At 40.5% G+C, this 14,698-nt stretch overlaps 1 protein-coding gene across 3 annotated transcripts in view; it reads left to right on the top strand.

The window, feature by feature from the left end:
- The window catches only part of LOC129842433 (zinc finger protein 271-like), a 222,072-nt gene that overhangs the window by 120,844 nt on the left and 86,530 nt on the right, over positions 1 to 14,698 (top strand). The window contains exons 1-5 of one of the 3 annotated variants that reach the window (XR_008757587.1): positions 5,816 to 6,261; positions 7,266 to 7,434; positions 7,626 to 7,932; positions 8,612 to 8,683; positions 9,057 to 10,527. The exons of 1 other annotated variant lie outside the window; for it this stretch is intronic. The gene's annotated coding sequence lies outside the window, so the exon portion shown is untranslated. Of the gene's footprint in view, positions 1 to 5,815; positions 6,262 to 7,265; positions 7,435 to 7,625; positions 7,933 to 8,611; positions 8,684 to 9,056; positions 10,528 to 14,698 lie in introns of those variants that run through there. One more of the 3 variants, XR_008757588.1, reaches the window with a different exon arrangement.

Raw genomic sequence — 14,698 nt, 5'->3', positions numbered from 1 at the left:
TAGACTAAGATACAGTAGAATAGGATAGAATACAGTATATACATATGAGATGAGTAATGCCAGATATGTAAACATGCAGGAGATCCACGAAGGAAAGACAGTGATGGTGCTCAGTGACGTTGTTGCAAATGGAGGGTAAAATGGTAAAACGTTTGAGTTCATTTTGTCCATTATTACATCATTACATCAAGTGTTCCAATGGTAAAACGTTTGAGTTCATTTTGTCCATTATTACATCATTACATCAAGTGTTCCAATGGTAAAACGTTTGAGTTCAATTTGTCCATTATTACATCATTACATCAAGTGTTCCAATGGTAAAACGTTTGAGTTCATTTTGTCCATTATTACATCATTACATCAAGTGTTCCAATGGTAAAACGTTTGAGTTCATTTTGTCCATTATTACATCATTACATCAAGTGTTCCAATGGTAAAACGTTTGAGTTCAATTTGTCCATTATTACATCATTACATCAAGTGTTCCAATGGTAAAACGTTTGAGTTCATTTTGTCCATTATTACATCATTACATCAAGTGTTCCAATGGTAAAACGTTTGAGTTCATTTTGTCCATTATTACATCATTACATCAAGTGTTCCAATGGTAAAACGTTTGAGTTCATTCTGTCCATTATTACATCATTACATCAAGTGTTCCAATGGTAAAACGTTTGAGTTCATTTTGTCCATTATTACATCATTACATCAAGTGTTCCAATGGTAAAACGTTTGAGTTCATTCTGTCCATTATTACATCATTACATCAAGTGTTCCAATGGTAAAACGTTTGAGTTCATTTTGTCCTGGTCACTTTGCCTACTGTTTATTGCCACGTTGGGATGCAACCTTTGTTTGTTGTCATTATTTAAGCATTTTTTATCATTTTACGCCCGTTTTTTCTCCCCAATGTGGATCTTGTCTCATCGCTGCATTTCCCCAATGTGGATCTTGTCTCATCGCTGCAACTCCCCAATGGGGATCTTGTCTCATCGCTGCATTTCCCCAATGTGGATCTTGTCTCATCGCTGCAACTCCCCAATGGGGATCTTGTCTCATCGCTGCAACTCCCCAACGGGCTCAGGAGGCGAAGGTTGAGTCATGCGTCCTCTGAAACATGACCCGTCAAACCACGCTTCTTAACACCCTCCCGCTTAACCCGGAAGCCAGCTGCACCAATGTGTAGGAGGAAACACCGGGCGACGCTTGGCCAATTGTGTGCCGCCCTATGGAACTCCCGATCACGGCAGGTTGTGGTACAGCCCGGGATCGAACCCGGGTGATGCCTCTAGTGTCGCCTCTAACACTGCCATGCAGTACATTTACATTTAAGTCATTTAGCAGACGCTCTTCTCCAGAGCGACTTACAAATTGGAAAGTTCATAAATATTCATCCTGGTCCCCCCGTGGGGAATGAACCCACAACCCTGGCGTTGCAGGCGCCATGCTCTACCAACTGAGCCACACGGGACCAGTACCTTAGATCGCTGTGCCACTCAGGTCTATAGTGACACCTCTAATACTGTGATCTAGTACCTTAGACTGCTGCACCACTCGGGTCTATAGTGACACCTCTAACACTGTGATCTAGTACCTTAGACTGCTGCACCACTCAGGTCTATAGTGACACCTCTAACACTGTGATCTAGTACCTTAGACTGCTGCACCACTCGGGTCTATAGTGACACCTCTAACACTGTGATCTAGTACCTTAGACTGCTGCACCACTAGGGTCTATAGTGACGCCTCTAACACTGTGATCTAGTACCTTAGACCGCTGCACCACTCGGGTCTATAGTGACGCCTCTAACACTGTGATGCAGTACCTTAGACTGCTGCACCACTCGGGTCTATAGTGACGCCTCTAACACTGTGATCTAGTACCTTAGACTGCTGCACCACTCGGGTCTATAGTGACACCTCTAACACTGTGATACAGTACCTTAGACTGCTGCACCACTCGGGTCTATAGTGACACCTCTAACACTGTGATCTAGTACCTTAGACTGCTGCACCACTAGGGTCTATAGTGACGCCTCTAACACTGTGATCTAGTACCTTAGACTGCTGCACCACTTGGGTCTATAGTGACACCCCTAACACTGTGATCTAGTACCTTAGACTGCTGCACCACTAGGGTCTATAGTGACGCCTCTAACACTGTGATCTAGTACCTTAGATCGCTGCACCACTCGGGTCTATAGTGACACCCCTAACACTGTGATCTAGTACCTTAGACTGCTGCACCACTCTGGTCTATAGTGACACCTCTAACACTGTGATCTAGTACCTTAGACTGCTGCACCACTCTGGTCTATAGTGACACCTCTAACACTGTGATCTAGTACCTTAGACTGCTGCACCACTCTGGTCTATAGTGACACCTCTAACACTGCCATGCAGTACCTTAGACTGCTGCACCACTCGGGTCTATATTGACGCCTCTAACACTGTGATCTAGTACCTTAGACTGCTGCACCACTCGGGTCTATAGTGACGCCTCTAACACTGTGATCTAGTACCTTAGACTGCTGCACCACTCGGGTCTATAGTGACGCCTCTAGCACTGTGATCTAGTACCTTAGACTGCTGCACCACTCGGGTCTATAGTGACGCCTCTAACACTGTGATACAGTACCTTAGACTGCTGCACCACTCGGGTCTATAGTGACGCCTCTAGCACTGTGATCTAGTACCTTAGACTGCTGCACCACTCTGGTCTATAGTGACACCTCTAACACTGTGATCTAGTACCTTAGACTGCTGCACCACTCGGGTCTATAGTGACACCTCTAACACTGTGATACAGTACCTTAGATCGCTGCACCACTCGGGTCTATAGTGACGCCTCTAACACTGTGATGCAGTACCTTAGACTGCTGCACCACTCGGGTCTATAGTGACACCTCTAACACTGTGATACAGTACCTTAGACCGCTGCACCACTCGGGTCTATAGTGACGCCTCTAACACTGTGATCTAGTACCTTAGACTGCTGCACCACTCGGGTCTATAGTGACGCCTCTAACACTGTGATCTAGTACCTTAGACTGCTGCACCACTCGGGTCTATAGTGACACCTCTAACACTGTGATACAGTACCTTAGATCGCTGCACCACTCGGGTCTATAGTGACACCTCTAACACTGTGATCTAGTACCTTAGATCGCTGCACCACTCGGGTCTATAGTGACACCTCTAACACTGTGATCTAGTACCTTAGACTGCTGCACCACTCTGGTCTATAGTGACACCTCTAACACTGTGATCAGGTACCTTTGACTGCTGCACCACTCGGGTCTATAGTGACAACTCTAACACTGTGATCTAGTACCTTTGACTGCTGCACCACTCGGGTCTATAGTGACACCTCTAACACTGTGATCTAGTACCTTAGACTGCTGCACCACTCGGGTCTATAGTGACAACTCTAACACTGTGATCTAGTACCTTTGACTGCTGCACCACTCGGGTCTATAGTGACACCTCTAACACTGTGATACAGTACCTTAGATCGCTGTGCCACTCAGGCATAATCTTTTTTTAACCAATTCTGATGGTTGTTAAAAGTGGAATTTTGACATTATTACTTAACACTCCCAACACTCCCAACTATAATTCTCTTTGGCACCGTAGACATCTAGTGACCACTTGATTCCATGTGACATTATTACCGTTATATCAACTCACTGGACACTCCCAACACCCTCAACTATAATTCTCTTTGGCACCGTAGACATCTAGTGACCACTTGATTCCATGTGACCAAACATTCCTGAGTCTCAAATAGTCGCCTGTTCCTTTTAATAGCCGGGCAATGGCACACATTATGGCAAATGCATTTTGGGTCTAAATTAAAGGAGCTACAATTATAGTTTAATTACATGTTTTAAATAAAATGTCCATAATATCTGCATTAATACGAACGAGCTACAAAAATCTCTGAAACTGGAAACACTTATCTCCCTCACTAGCTTTAAGCACCAGCTGTCAGAGCAGCTCACAGATTACTGTACCTGTACATAGCCCATCTATAATTTAGCCCAAACAACTACCTCTTCCCCTACTGTATTTATATATTTATTTAGCTCCTTTGCACCCCATTATTTCTATCTCTACTTTGCACATTCTTCCACTGCAAATCTACCATTCCAGTGTTTTACTTGCTATATTGTATTTACTTCGCCACCATGGCCTTTTTTTGCCTTCACCTCCCTTATCTCACCTCACTTGCTCACATTGTATATAGACTTATTTTTCTACTGTATTATTGACTGTATGTTTGTTTTACTCCATGTGTAACTCTGTGTTGTTTTATGTGTCGAACTGCTTTGTTTTATCTTGGCCAGGTTGCAGTTGTAAATGAGAACTTGTTCTCAACTGGCCGACCTGGTTAAATAAAGGAGAAATAAATAACACATAATAATACATAAACATGTAGGAGCAGTATAGACCTAGTCTGTTCATTATATACATCTACATGATGTATTGTTACACCATGTAGGAGCAGTATAGGCCTAGTCTGTTCATTATATACATCTACATGATGTATTGTTACACCATGTAGGAGCAGTATAGACCTAGTCTGTTCATTATATACATCTACATGATGTATTGTTACACCATGTAGGAGCAGTATGGACCTAGTCTGTTCATTATATACATCTACATGATGTATTGTTACACCATGTAGGAGCAGTATAGACCTAGTCTGTTCATTATATACATCTATATGATGTATTGTTACACCATGTAGGAGCAGTATAGACCTAGTCTGTTCATTATATACATCTACATGATGTATTGTTACACCATGTAGGAGCAGTATAGACCTAGTCTGTTCATTATATACATCTACATGATGTATTGTTACACCATGTAGGAGCAGTATAGGCCTAGTCTGTTCATTATATACATCTACATGATGTATTGTTACACCATGTAGGAGCAGTATAGACCTAGTCTGTTCATTATATACATCTACATTATGTATTGTTACACCATGTAGGAGCAGTATAGACCTAGTCTGTTCATTATATACAAATACATTATGTATTGTTACACCATGTAGGAGCAGTATAGACCTAGTCTGTTCATTATATACATCTACATGATGTATTGTTACACCATGTAGGAGCAGTATAGACCTAGTCTGTTCATTATATACATCTATATGATGTATTGTTACACCGTGTAGGAGCAGTATAGACCTAGTCTGTTCATTATATACATCTACATGATGTATTGTTACACCATGTAGGAGCAGTATAGACCTAGTCTGTTCATTATATACATCTACATGATGTATTGTTACACCATCTAGGAGCAGTATAGACCTAGTCTGTTCATTATATACATCTACATGATGTAATGTTACACCATGTAGGAGCAGTATAGACCTAGCCTGTTCATTATATACATCTACATGATGTATTTTTACACCATGTAGGAGCAGTATAGACCTAGTCTGTTCATTATATACATCTACATGATGTATTGTTACACCATGTAGGAGCAGTATAGACCTAGTCTGTTCATTATATACATCTACATAGACCTACAGTAGCTAGCTGCTAATTTAGATGTAGTATAACTTAATGAAACTGCCTTAAATGTGCTGTGGTAAAAAAAAATATTCGCACTAATCAATCAACACATTCCTGTCTTTGTATGTCTCAATATAATGGTATTATTTAATTAAATCCATTTACAATAATCTTTGTCTGAAAATAAAATATGATCCTCAACTGCGTTTCCCCTCCAGTCAGCAGACGGCGATGTGCGTCTTTCAGGCGACGCTGCCAGCGTGACGTATAATCTAGTGGACGGTTCTTCATAAACAGCTCGTCAACCACCTCGGTAGCTTGCTAGCCAACATAGCCGAAAGATTCAAGCTATTTATACGCTTTCGATGTATATTACCTACTGTGTTTTCGACACACTTAGGTCGTATCTAGTTGTTAACCTATTTAATATTACGTTATTTTGTATTAGTCAGCTATAGTAGCTGGCTGGTTAAGTTAGCACTAGCCTAGTCGCTAATGATAGCTAGCTAGCTAACATCCCCGAACATGAGCTCCCTAAACTTCTCCCCTCCTGCTAAAGAAGAGGAAGTCTGCTGGACGGAGAAAGAGGGTCTGGGGCTGAACATTGTTGTGAAAGAGGAGGAAGAGGAGGCTGATTTTGGTGTGAAGGAGGAGGAGGAGGAGATGACTGTCACATTGGAGGAAGAAGAGGAGGTTGGAGATCTGTTTAACCCCAGTAAGTACCGTCTCTGCAGTTGTTGAACCAATATGCAGTAAAGGGGTTCTACACTTTAATGTTGTTCTGTAGGAATGGCTGAAGCTACACTGTAACGTGTAGAACATCAAGAGTGGACCATCAACAAAACGTTAACAATTGATCAAATGCATCCAATGACAATGCCTGAAATACTGTAGTCCTCAATATCTCCTATTAGATTAGCCCAATATGTAGTCTTAAAGGGGCAATCAGCAGTTGTTACATCCGTTTTGGGACTTATACATTAATGATATGTACCCATTGTTTCTTTAAGAATTCACTTATAAATGCCTCATGAGGTTAGTTCAACTGTCGTACCCCATCAGAACCCAAAATATGAGCTTTTTTTTACTCCAATGTTTGTCAGTAAATATAAACAAACACTGTATATCCTCAAAACATGGTTAAAACTAGAATGTTGATATCATGGATGGTTGCATTTCTCCAGCACCATCCCTCAGCTTTTTACTGAAACAGGCAGGGAGTACGCTTTGTTATTGTTTCTACTGCTGATTCTCTGCCCCCGTTACTCCTCAAAATAATTTCACATAATACTTTCATATCACATAACAATTATTTCACACAATACTTTCATATCACATCAAAATAATTTAAAATACTTTAACATCAAAATAATTTCACATAATACTTTCATATCATATCTAAATAGGTAACCAGTCTGTATAGATAGATAGCTAAGTGAATTAAATATCATCAGCTGTCTAAAGTCATATTAGCTAGCTATCTTGATGTATTTATCACTGTAAAAAAAGAAACTCCAAATGCATTTGTAGGTAGGTAGCTAACAGCCATGGAGGAGGGTGAAAGGATAGCAGCCCCAACTGTCAGTGAGAGAGGAGGCTATTCTGGATAGGGCAGGTACTTTTGTGTAGTTCCTGTCCCTAGAAGTGAGGACGGACATAATAGTAACATAATATTCAGTGTGGTGTAATTTGACTATAATGAAGTCTGTTTCTTGTGAGGTTTTCTGTCCTCAGATAAAGAGCTCTATGAAAGCCAGTCTACATATGAAGAGGTCCCAATGAAGAGCAGTGGTTCTCAGTCCTGGGGACTCAAAGAGGCACATTGTTGTTTTTGCCTCAGCACTGCACAGCTGATTCAAATGATCAACTCATCATCAAGCTTCAAGTGGTATTTATGTATTCATTTCTGATGCCATCCTTGATATGATCCTGTTATTGTCACATGTACATATGTGTGCCCATGCATCTATCAATCCAATGTTATTATGATTTGTTATCAGGGATATTATACTTTAGTAATCCACAATGACCTGGTGATGTAACAGTCTAATAATGACATTGTCTTCCATATTCCTACAGATACCTTGTAACTGGAGATTCCTTCAAAACGATTGCCTACAGTTACCGTGTAGGGCACTGCAAGGTTGGGTGACCAGGGTCATCTGGGACTGCCTCCTGGAGGAATTCAGGTGTGTGAAGGCTACCTGTGTCCTGCGTAACGTCATGACGATGGACACGAGGACCAGGAGGGGATCTGCAGCTCGCCGCCGTGTCCCAGAGGAGGAGTCTGCTGCTCTGCAGGATGTTTCAAGGATGGGGTCCAACCACGCAGCAAGAGAGGCAATCCGTGTGCAGGAGATCTTCACCTCCTACTTCTTCAAAGAAGGTGCTGTTCCCTGGCAACACCATAGACTACACTATGCACAACCAAAGGCTCGTTTAAGAGGGTGCTGTTCCCTGGCAACACCATAGACTACACTATGCACAACCAAAGTCTCTTTTAAGAGCCATTCACATTGCAATAAGATTATTCTTCCATTTACTTAGCTATATCACCTGCAGTTATTCAATTCATAGTTTCTCTCCCTTTGATTTCTACTTCTCAGGTGAGGGTGCTGTTTAGGTAAGGGTGTGATGTCTGTGCCAAAACAAAACAGGCTGTTTTAAATCACCCATATTGAAAAAATGTAGAACAATTAGACACCCTATAACCCACACCTACACACTCATGTATCAATCTGATTGATGGATTGTGTTGTGCAGTAAGCAGGCTCAGGTGTATAACTGTGGCTCCTTCCACCTTCAAAGAATAGGCAAGAGGGCCAACCATGGAGAATAGTAAGACACTTCATTATTTCTATAACTACGCTATATTGTTTGTCTTTGTGGGCCCGTTCATGTTTTTCAGCATAAAGTACTCTGCAGCCACTTAGTGTGGTGTGGACACCAGGTGAGGCCACACACAGATTCCTGTTGAACACTGTGGCTTTAACTACCTTATTTTCTCAATAACAGTCTCTCTCCTTCACTTCATCCCTCTCTCCCCTTCTCCCTAAATCCTCTAGGTTATATCAGCTGTGTCGGTGAACCCCTCCTGCATCTGAACTGGCTACATCGAGGGCACAGCATGATCAGAGGTGAGAGGTCACTTGGTCAGGTCAACAGGAAGTATTATTAAAGAGATGCTTTACATTGAAATACAGATAGATGCAGTAGTCCCAGAGTTAATGATCCCAGGTCAGTTTATATTATACAGGAAGTTTTATTAAAGAGATGCTTTACATTGAAATACAGATAGATGCAGTAGTCCCAGAGTTAATGATCCAAGGTCAGTTTTGCATTTCACCTCCTGATTGATGACTAACAATGTTAGAATAAAAAATAAAAACACAAGGCTTACATTTACATTTAAGTCATTTAGCAGACTCTTATCCAGAGCGACTTACAAGTACATACATTCATACTTTTTTTTTGTACTGGTCTCTCTCTCCATCTGTCTCTCGTCTGCAGATATGTTTTGATGTGAGAGGATGCCAACCCCTAGTCCCATCATCGCCACCTCACCCTCTTTTAAGATCACCTTTGGGCCGACTAGAGACACTATTATGTAATTGTGATGAACTGAGAGAATATTTATGTAGCACTGTGTTTCATTAATCATGTGCTGCCTTCCCTGCTCCTATGTGCTTACCTCTTTCCCTTTCTGTCCTTTATACCTCTCTCTCCACCTCCTCTTTCTTCCTCTGTTTTTATAATGCACAACAGATGTGCATTGAAGTACAGATTGAACTTGTATTTATAACACTTGGATAATGAGTTTTTCAATAACGCGTTTCACATTCTCTACTGGTTGAAATGAAGTGTAATGTGATGAAATACTCCACCTATCCTGTGTTTATCAGATCAATGCAGATGAAGGGCATTAGATATTGAGATGAACCGGTGTTGGAGTATTTACATGATGCATAGGAAGTGTAGTGTTCTGTTTTTTAACATGATATTTCTGTATATATGAATTAACTAGTTAAATCCTGTTTCTAGTCTATTAGTTACAATGTGTAACCATTGATGTCTCAGGACCAAGATTGGTAAACACTGTTGAAGTGTATAATTGTAATACATACATGCAGACACAGCGTCATTCAAAAACTGGAATTTGATACTCCTGGTATTGGATATGACTGAAAAATCATCTCAAAGACATTCATTCCTAAACTGCACATTTATTTGCCAAGGTAGAGTACATGATCAGTGAATATATTACATGTACAGGTTACAATGTGGGGATCTCATGCATGGTAATAACTACATATAAGACTTGCATCCTTGGCACAACATGATATTATATTCTACTCAATCCATAGGCTTCATTAATGTCATTCAGGCTGTTTTGAAGTTGATACAACTGGCTATGATAGCTGAGGTTCATAGCTAGGTTCTGAACTAATATGTATACCAAACGTTTGGGTCCATACACAGATCGGCTAGATAGCTAGCTACACATCCATGGGCATACAGGTATTTTAATCATCCACTGCACAATAAGCAAGAAAATAGCTAATTACGTGATTTCATCTATCTGCATAGCAAACATAAGCAAGGAAAGCTTACAAAATTGTACATTCAATTTGCAGTAAAATCTTCAGCTAGCTAGATTCTATACATCCACTGTTTCACAAAACGACAGTCTGGTTTGCTGGTTGTTTCAGGAGTCCCTAAAACAACCAGAATTACAATTTCATACTCATGTCACAACACCCATAAAGCTAGCCAGCTAGCTGGCTAATGTTAGCTAGTCAGCTAGCTGGCTAATGTTAGCTAGTCAGCTAGCTGGCTAAATCACGATTTTTGTAAATGAACTATTATTTTAAAAATGCATAATCGTTTGTCTCTACATGAACTAACATTCCTGTCAACTGTACATGTTTTTGCATGATTAGTTATGACTTTATAATCCCTTACATTTGCTTCCATCCTAGTATTTCTGTCCGCCATCTTTGATTCAGTTCAGTTCTGTGTAGGGGTTCCCCTCTTTCCTAGTATTTCTGTTCGCCATCTTTGATTCAGTTCTGTGTAGGGGTACCCCTCTCTTCTAGTATTTCTGTTTGCCATCTTTGATTCAGTTCAGTTCTGTGTCGGGGTACCCCTCAATTCTAGTATTTCTGTCCGCCATCTTTGATTCAGTTCAGTTCTGTGTAGGGGTTCCCTCTCTTCTAGTATTTCTGTTCGCCATCTTTGATTCAGTTCTGTGTAGGCGTACCCCTCTCTCCTAGTATTTCTGTTCGCAATCTTTGATTCAGTTCAGTTCTACTATATCTTTGCTGAAGAAAGTCTAACAGTCACTAGTGCAGCAGCAGCCTCCCCCTGCCCGGTAAAAAGTTTAAGATGAGATGGAACGGTTGACAGAAAAAATATATTGACTGATATTGATTTATTTAGGGGGGGCTAATTAATATTTTAGTTCTAGCGACGCCCCTGATTCCTACCCTTTAACTTTTTGTCTGAAAATAAAATATACGTTTTACTCAATTGTGTTACCCACTCCAGTCAGCATATTAATATTTCATATCAGCAGATTGCGGTCTGCGACTTTAAGGCAATGCTGCTACTGTGACGTATAATCTAGTGGACGGAACGCTTCTTTCAACAGCAGCAACAGACAGGCAGCCACCTCGGTAGCTTGCTAGACAAAATAGCCGAACCAATATAGCTCTTTAGACGCTTTAGTGTATATTAGCCACTGTGTTTTAAACCCTCTTCTGTCGTCTAGTTGGTTAGTTAACCGTTTTAATTTCATATTTACGGTGTTGTTGTTATTATTCCGTTAGCGGGCTGGTTAAGTTAGCATTAGCCTAGCTAGCTAACATCCCCGACCATGCGGTCACTAAGCTACTCCCCTGCTATAGAAGAAGCTGGTATCACAGTAAAACAAGAAGTAGAGGATGAGGCCGTTTCAGTGAAAGAAGAGGAAGACGCGTTCAGAGTGAAAGAGGAGGAGGATGTTACAGTAAAAGGAGAGGAGGATGCAGTTTATGGAGTGAAAGAGGAGGAGGAAGAGATGACTGTTACATTGAAAACGGAGGAGGAGGAAGAAGAGGAGGAAACTGGATATCTGGTCCCGGTTTCCCAAACGCATCTTAAGGTGTCCGATGGTTCTAACGGTGAACTTAGCCATAAGATGGTTTTGAGAAACCGTTCCCTGATTAACACTCGTAAGTACTGTCTTAAATATAGAGGCACAAACTCTGCAGTTGTTGAACTGATGTTTGGTGTTAAACAAATGCCTCATGAGCTTAGTTCAACTGTTGTTCCCATCAGAACCCCAAATAAGCTGTTTAGAAACAATGTAAATCAACACTGTAAAGACTCAACATGGTTAAAACTATCATGTTGATATCATGGATGGTCAGTCCTTGCATCCATTGTTCTGTCTATGAATTTGAGAGTAGTTACATTTCTCCAACCCCATCATCATCTTATTAGCAAAACAGTGGTGGAATTACAGCTTTGTTATTGTTTCAACTGCAGATTGGTTGTTTGTTGTGTGGCTTTTTTAAAGAGACAACCTAGGATTTAAACAGAAACAAAATGGCTGCCCAGAGACTTGGTTTGGTGAACAGCTGAGGGATGGGGGAAGGAGAAATGTAACCACTCTCAAATTCATAGAGAAAGCTATTGTATCAACCGTAACCCAAAACCTGGGGACCCCGTCAAGAAGTTCAGACATCTTGGCGTAACAGTTATAAGGTGTTGGCTTGACGGTCACTAGACCCAGGTTTGAGTTCAGCTCAGGGCTGCCCCCTGAATTCACTACAGTATGAATACAAGGACTGGCCATCCATGAGGTCAAAATTATAGTTTAACCAGGTTTCTAGGCTATATATTATATTCTAGAATTGCCCGTGAAGATTTCCTGTGGGGGTCAAATTGTTAGAGCTGTTGATAAGTCATTGTATAATATTCAGCCAATGTATTTTCATGCCATTACATCAATATAGCCCAACCAGAAGAGAATAAACTCTTCCTGAACCAACTCCTGCTGTCCTTCATACATTCTGACGTTGCTGGTAATCGGCTACACAAGCAGTCGGCAACCTACATTTGGAGTGCAAATTTATCTGACCATTTCTACCGATCTGCGTGCTGGTTATGATTTTCATTTGCACATTTTACTGAAACAGTTTAATTTAATTGATAATAGTATCTCAAAATCATTCCATCTAAATGAAAATTATACAAATCTAAAAGTAACTTTTATTGCCACTGCCAACTATGTAAAAATAGCCTACATAAAGCCAACAAACAAAAACATTTGCATTCTGCATGTAGAAAATATCCCGATCTAAAAATAAATATCCTATAAATCGCATTGGCTGCACATGGCCGGTCAACAACAAAAATGAAACATTCTATCAACTATCAACTGGGTCCTCTGAAACTTGCAACATTGTATAAAATAATCTGGGCCCTCAGTTTCCCGCGCCAGTGAGTTCTGGACAGACACATCTGTCGTCTATTTGTGCAAAGGATAAGAAGTAATCAGGTATTTTATAACATTTCCACTGGATCAGAGCATTACATTTTATCCTTTAATGCTGGGTGGTTATCGAAAGGGCGAGAGCTGGAAATAATTTACAAATACTTTGAGCAACTATTGTCATTCGTAATGGATTCTAATAAGACTTTGTTTACCTGCTCTTTGAGGTGAAGAAAAAATTAGTTGGAGAAGCTCCACAACTCATTAGTGGTGCAGCGTTAATGTTACACCCTACAGGATCTACAGGAAATAGAGTTTTGTAGGGTACAAGGCTTATTCAAATCATAACAGTATACACTGTACATCACTGAAACAAATACTATTTTCAATATAACTGTCAAGCAAAGCTTTAACTCAGTAAACCAAAACACAATTTATCAACAGGCAATAAAGTGTTTGAAAAACCATTACACAAATATCACCGCAAAATATCTTATTAACAATGCACAGGTTCATTCACAATCGACATAAAATGGCAGCTACGTAGCAGTACCTAGCAGTGCGTAGCTAGCTGCAACCGAGCACGGCTCATATTACTCTGCAAACTTAACTAACTTCCTCAATATGTTACTAAAACAAACCTTAAACACTCTTGACATGTTAGCAAGTTATTACATTTAAATTACTCTTTTTAATCATCAATAACGTACCTGAAAAAGGGTAGAAAGAATCACGAGAGCGTGATACGGAATGTTTACTCATGGAACGTTTAGTGCAATGAGAAAAAAGACCGCGAATTCTCCGTGAACTTGAGTGGAGACCAGAGCAATCGATCTCAGGCTCATAGATCAAGAGCATTCAGCAGATCACAGATCAACACTTCCATCCACGACAACACAAAGTAATCAACACAACGTCCACACATTCCTCTCACAATTCGTACCCTTTGTATGCTTGACGGATTTTAACAGAATTATATAAATGTTATCAATCTATCAACTAATACTGAATGCATGATCTTCTTAACCTTAGATGTTTTAAGATCCTCACATACTATGAATTTACTAATACTTTTTAATGTATAACAGGCTATTAGTATTTCCTTTAACCTGTCACATTAAGACAATCAGAAATACTATCAGACATCCCCAAATAGCCACATTTATAGGCCTACATTTGTGCTCAGGCCAGGTAGACTAGTCCTACTTCTATATGTGTAATCGGGTAGACTAGTCCTACCTCTATATGTGTAATCAGGTGTGTGTCCTTACTCAACATTGACAGGAGTGTTTCAAACGAAAGAATGAATAAATTGACAAAACTGACGCATCTTGTGGGGTCAGGTCTGGGTGGTCTGCCATGGGTCGTTTCATTTAGTATCCGTTTGGGTCGGCATGGGGAATGAATCTATTTCTCCATAGTATGTTGTACCGAAGTTGACCGACTGAAAGGAAGTGTAACTTTGACTATAATTACTGTTTCCTGAAGGAGGGAAACGAGGTACAACACCTGATTGGCCTCACCCCTTCCTGGGTCGGTGAAGAGCGGTATTAAATTGAAGGAATAAATCCAAGCCTCACGCTCATCACCTGTGGAAGGCGGGGATTCCAGGAAGGCGTGGATTTAATAGTATGTTGTACCTAGTTTCCCTCCTTCAGGGAACAGTAGTTATAGT

Source organism: Salvelinus fontinalis, unplaced genomic scaffold (genome assembly GCF_029448725.1).
Source record: "Salvelinus fontinalis isolate EN_2023a unplaced genomic scaffold, ASM2944872v1 scaffold_0041, whole genome shotgun sequence".
Taxonomy (NCBI): domain Eukaryota; kingdom Metazoa; phylum Chordata; class Actinopteri; order Salmoniformes; family Salmonidae; genus Salvelinus; species Salvelinus fontinalis.
The sequence above is the reverse complement of the archived record's forward strand: the minus strand, read 5'-3'. Positions and strand labels throughout refer to the sequence as shown.